Source organism: Oryza sativa, chromosome 11 (genome assembly GCF_034140825.1).
Source record: "Oryza sativa Japonica Group chromosome 11, ASM3414082v1".
In the NCBI taxonomy this organism is placed as follows: Eukaryota; Viridiplantae; Streptophyta; class Magnoliopsida; order Poales; family Poaceae; genus Oryza; species Oryza sativa.
Genome location: NC_089045.1, coordinates 5,291,218 through 5,296,918, shown reverse-complemented (window position 1 = coordinate 5,296,918; position 5,701 = coordinate 5,291,218). Strand labels below are relative to the sequence as shown.

The following is a 5,701-nucleotide window of genomic DNA, read 5'->3' as shown; positions in this document are numbered from 1 at the left end:
GGGAGGAAGAGTATGACACGTGGGTCCCGTAATTTTTTTTATAAATACAATGCTGACTGGACTGCCACGCGTACGCCACGTAGACCAAAACCACCGTGGATTGAACCGATGGGGGGGGGTAATTCGTCCGGTTTGCATAGTTGGGGGTGAAGAATGTCCGGTTTTGTGATTCAGGAGGGTAATTCGGACGACCACGATAGTTCGGGGGTGTAATTCATACTTTTTCCTATGAAAAACCAAAGTTGGAGTGACAAAGAAGAAGGGGAAGTAGAAAACAATAATAATACTCAAATGTTCATCTCTTTCGTGTTTTTCTCCTCCTTGCAGTGGCGATTCTAGCAGGTAGGCTCCATCAGGCTCTAGCCTACCCTCCAATTTTTGCGAAATTTTTTTAACTAGATAAATCATCTTACAAACCATCGGGAGAAATCATGGCGGCGTTCGCTGGGGAAGAAGATGAACAGCGGCAGCGCTTGGCGTCGAGAAAGAAGGCCAGCGAAGCGGTACGCACGCACAAAAATATTAGGCCCAATTGTGGCCCAGTTGACTTCGTCACTTCATGGATAGCCCATCTACTCCAGCTCGCTGATTCCCTCGATCTCTCGCTTCCTCAATCACGCAAGCCGCTACAAAGCCACCAACCCTAGCGTCTAGCGGCGTGACCGGCGACGGCGGGCCGGCGGCGACAGCGAGCAGCATGGCGCAGGCAGAGGCTGTGCACGGGCAGGCAGAGACAGGCGGCGGCGCAGCGCCGTAGCGGCGCACCGGGCGACGAGGGGCGAGCAGCAGGCAGTGAGGGGCAAGCAGCTAGCAGATCTGGCTATCAGGTCATCCATCCATCAAAGGGCATCAGGGAGCGTCGCAGCGGGGGCAAGCAGCAGCAGCTAGCAGAGCAAGCGTCAAGCCGCTAGCGGTGAGTCCTCACCTCATCTCTGTTTTCAACAGCAGCAGCTAGATGATGGGATTTACAAGATTTGAGCTTCATGATTCATAGTTTTGATTTATTCTTAGGTTTGCAATGGAGAAGAAAAAAACGTTGTTAAATTATGCAAGCAAATCAATTTAACTAGTACCCATCCAATTCCAAGTGATGAGAGCACAAATCAACCAAAGAAGCCTCAAGTACAATTTGATCGTAATGAAATTTTTGCTGATCCCGCATAAAGAATGCCTAATATTTTTTCTCCTGACATAAGAGATGAAGTAAGGATGGCATATTTATTGAATGCTCCAAATAGAGCACCTGACCATATTTTTGTTTGGAAGACATAAGATGGTAAGGTTTCAAGCTCATTTCAACGGAATTCGACAAATTAGTGTCCAAAAGGATCCTGTGTTTTGTTTCTATTGTTTTATGTTTAAGAAATCAACACATCCCCATAAATTAACTTTAGTTCTTCGACGTTGAGCCTATCCTCTATTTCAGTCCTGGATTCACCACTGCCTCCTTGTCACCATCATGCCGTAGGCGAGCCTAGCTAGCTACTTCCTCCATCCCAAAATGTAGCAACTCAGGATAGGATGAGACCCATCCTAGGAGTACGAATCTGTACATTTTGGGACGGAGGGAGTACATATATGCAGCAGTACGTGTGTACTCATCTACTTTGCAGCGGGTTGTGACCAGTCGAGGTTCCACCTATGGCCGAGGCTGATCATGCCGACGAGCCCAGTGACCACCACGCTAGATGCGTTAGCTCAGCCTGACATCACCATCTTGCGCTGGCCCAGCCTACTTCACCCCGTGCTGCTCCGCGATGACCGCGTGCTGGCCAGTCCCACGCTGTGCGCTCCTCGCTCTCGCCTCTCGCTCGCCCGCGTGCACCACCGTCGCTAGCTAGGGTTAGGGATTAGGAGGGAGGGAGGTTGGAAAGGGGATCGGGAGCATTTTGTAAGTCATTTTTTATTCTGTTCAACCCATTTAATCTAGTTCCACCTAATAGATATCTAAAGTAGGGGCAGACAAACCATTTAGTTTCAAAAAATGAGGGCAAAATCACATAGTTTGAAAAAGAAGAGTAAAATCACAATTGTAAATTAGGGCTAAGAACACAATTGCCCAAAAAAAAATGCAGGCAGATGTGTATAGCAAATCCCTAAATTTTAATATTGTTGAATAAATTGATGATGAAATTTCTACAGTAAATGATAGCTAAAAAAAGATGATTCCAAAACATAAATCATTAATTCATTAGATGAGTTAACATGAGTCTACAGGAATCAACAAACACATTCCAAAGCTCCGCCACTCATGTTAGCTTCGAAACTACATGCCAAAGCAAAACACAACCGGTGAATCGTAGAAAGAAATATACAAAAATAAAATAAAAGTTACAAACATATGTTAGTTTCTGGACCTATCTCTTTAACTTATTCCATTATTCGTTACAGAAAAAAATTTTAGCTGAAATATAGCACTGGGAATCTGGGATCAATAGACCCTTTGATTCACAAGATAAGAAAAACACATGAATTGAAGTTGTATGCTTCTCAAAATTTACATGAATCAACAAACACATGAAAGTTACACACGAGTCATTTGATAGTGTCATGGGAAAAACAAAGAAAAATTCAAAAAAAAATCACACCTCTTGCTATTTTTCCTACTAAATGTGAATTATAGGAATATATAATCCTATGGAAAGTTTTCTTTCTTTCCTATGAATCAAAGGGACACGTATGAAACAATCTATAAGAAGTTGAATCCTATGGAAATCCTTTACCAATCATATGAATCAAAGGTCCACTTATTTTCGTTCCTATGAATCAGAACGTTCATGGTTCTTTAATAATTTTATGTATAGAAAACTAAAAATATGCAAAAGGGCCACTTACTTCATGAACCTTCAAACTCTTCCGATATCATTCATATAAAATTCTTTGCACTATCAGATATCTTTGGCGTGATCAGATTCAAAATAACCGAATTGATTAATCGATTAATTTCTTTAACCTAATACACTAAGAATCCGACTCCTGGCAAGTAACAGTTCCCATCAGCCGATTCCAGGACTCTGAAGCTGATACTGACTCTAGGCCAATGACGACTTCGGGGTTTACCAAATTTTGACATTAACACTATCTAGTTGGGCCGATAGGGGGAGCAAGAGGAACTGAAAAAGAGGAAGGACGACCTCTAGACTTTTGGAGACTAATGGTTTGAGGCTCTTGGGCTGGGCTGGACCCACAAGGGGGACAAACTAGACATTTTGAGAAAAGGCTTTTAAATTAGTTCTTTAAGAATCTTAGTTTCACAAAGTGGTTCTTAGTAAATAAAATATTAGTTCCCATTCATTTGTAAAATAATTCCATAAAGGAATATTAATTCATAAAAAGTAGTACTACTACTAGGAGCGCACTGTGCTCCTAGTTACTTCGAGCGCCTCTACGAGTCCACGTAGTGCACGTCCTGACCCACACCACACCCACGTCCTCCGCCCCTCCCCTCCCATCCCCCACCTAACCAGGATAATAGTTTTACTCCGCCCCTCCCATCCCATCCCCTCCCCCACCCTACTGGAATAATCGTTTTACTACTCGATTTTATTCTATCCATATATACCATCCATCATCCCAGTCAGTTTTGTTCCCATTTTTTTATGGATCTACCAACCTCCCTCTCCACTCCGCCGCACAACGGCATTGCACTGATGAGGGGTTGTTTCGTCACCGTCATCGCCAGCCGGTGAAGCAAGGAGGGTGCATGGGTGCCTCGCAAAAAAAAAAAGGAGGGTGCATGGGTGTTTTGCAGGACGGATTCGATGCACGTGCGGTCAGATCGGGCAGGGATGGCACGCTGTAGGTTCAGGCCAGTGTTTGGTGGTGCCCTCCGACTCCGAGGAGGGAGGAGGTCATCGCGGAGGCCGTGGAGGAGAGTCGGTAGTGACGACCGCATTTCGGCAAGGGTGATGGATGCATGGTTTTTTATTTACTTCTCTTTACTCCGGTTCTTTTCCCCTTTTTTTTCCATTCTTTGATGGATGTGACATGGATCTGGGGATCCCTTTGCTCCTGTTCTTTTCTCTTCTTTTTTTCCTTCTTGATGATTTCCTTGCTGGATCTTGGTGGCTACACAAAGCAGCGTCGCTGCCGTGTCGCCAGCCAAGGATTTCTCCCACCCATTGGTGAGTAAGCAGATCGATTTGCAATACGGGTGAACTATCGGCTCATTCTTTGCTTTCTTTTTCCTTTCCCCCCGTATTTTTAGATTACCTTAATTTTCATTCCTTCTGTATATGATTGATTTGTGTAGGGATTCATTGTGCTAGATTAATTTGGTTGTACGAGATGCAATTACATGCAAAAAAAATTGTGTCGGATATTAATACTTATCACAATGATCAGTAAAATGATTATTTTTTCTCAGGAATGTAATACTTAGCATAGCCAGAATAATCGTTTTACTACTCGACAGCACAATGTAATAATTGTTTCAGAAAAAAATTGGTTGTAGCCAGAATAATGATCAAACATATGATGGATTTTTTTTCCTTAGGAACCAGTGACAACCAAACAAGCACGGGCTCAGACTGCCTAACCAGGCAACATATATTACATCCTTGAATATGCCACTCAGGCTTATAATTTTCTTAGGTATGAAGGAGAAGACACCAACCAAATAGGCTCGAAGTCTCGCGAGCGGGCTGGACGACATGCACTGAAGAACGAGGTAGAACACGCCTTTGTATCACCGCTGGTAGTGAAGTGCTCGTCGGAGCTAGCGTCCCAGCTGCTGCCTGCACGCCTCTCAGGCCGACCGACATCGTCCGGCAGCAAGTCGAGAAGCTGTCGGACGTGGTGCCTTGCTGCATTCTTTTTCATTGTAACTATTTTATTCCTTTGGAAGTTAATGTCACAAGTTATTCAGAGTGAGTATTCGAGTAATTGTTTTATTCTGTAACATGATTGCTGGAATGAAGGGTAAAATACTAAAATGTTTTTCTGTTGTCTTGCTGTTGCCGTGCTTGTGAGACGCATACCTGTTTTTCCTTTTGTTAGATGTGTATTTTTTTTTCTCCATACAGAGATTTGTATGATTCAATGCGATACTATGTAGAGTAAAAAGATTTTTATCCGGTATTAGGACAATAGAAAATTGTTTTACTAACATTTCATTAGATATATGGAAATAAATGTATTATTGATCACAAAATACATGTTAATAAAAAAGTTACTAACCTAAAGTTATACCTGATAAATAAAAAAATTACTACTGGAAGGACTGATACAAATGTCAAACGCTTTTTTTTTTACCATGTATAATTCTTTTACTTAAGGCCTACTGAGACGCAGGAGAGGCAGTTAGTAGTTATCCTTTTACCTAGGTCTTATGACCAGCAATGAGTGAGAGGGATGTGCGGAGCAGGAAAACTCAAAGCAGTAATTTTGTTACTCGGTGTAACGAATTTTTTACTGTGTATAATTCTTTTACTTAGGCCTACTGAGACGCAGGAGAGGCGGTTAGTAGTAATCCTTTTACAGTTTTAGTTAGGTCTTATGGCCAACAAGGAGTGAGAGGGATGTGCGGAGCAGCAAAACCGAAAGCAGTAATTCTGTTACTTGGTGTAACGAACGGTAGCTGATCTGGTTGGTTTGATCAGAAGGGGTGGGGAGGAAAAATCGGAAAATGCTTCACGTCAGCCGTCCGGGCGGAAGGAAGAAATCGAACGTTCACATAGTTAGTGTAGGTGTATCCGTACAT

At 42.9% G+C, this 5,701-nt stretch overlaps 1 long non-coding RNA gene across 1 annotated transcript; it reads left to right on the top strand.

Moving 5' to 3' along the window:
* Window positions 1-596: 596 nt before the first annotated feature.
* Window positions 597-4,954, top strand: LOC107279277 (uncharacterized). Its single transcript, XR_001541137.3, has 2 exons — window positions 597-913; window positions 4,594-4,954. It is a non-coding gene; the product is annotated as an uncharacterized lncRNA (long non-coding RNA).
* The last annotated feature ends 747 nt before the right edge of the window (window positions 4,955-5,701 follow it).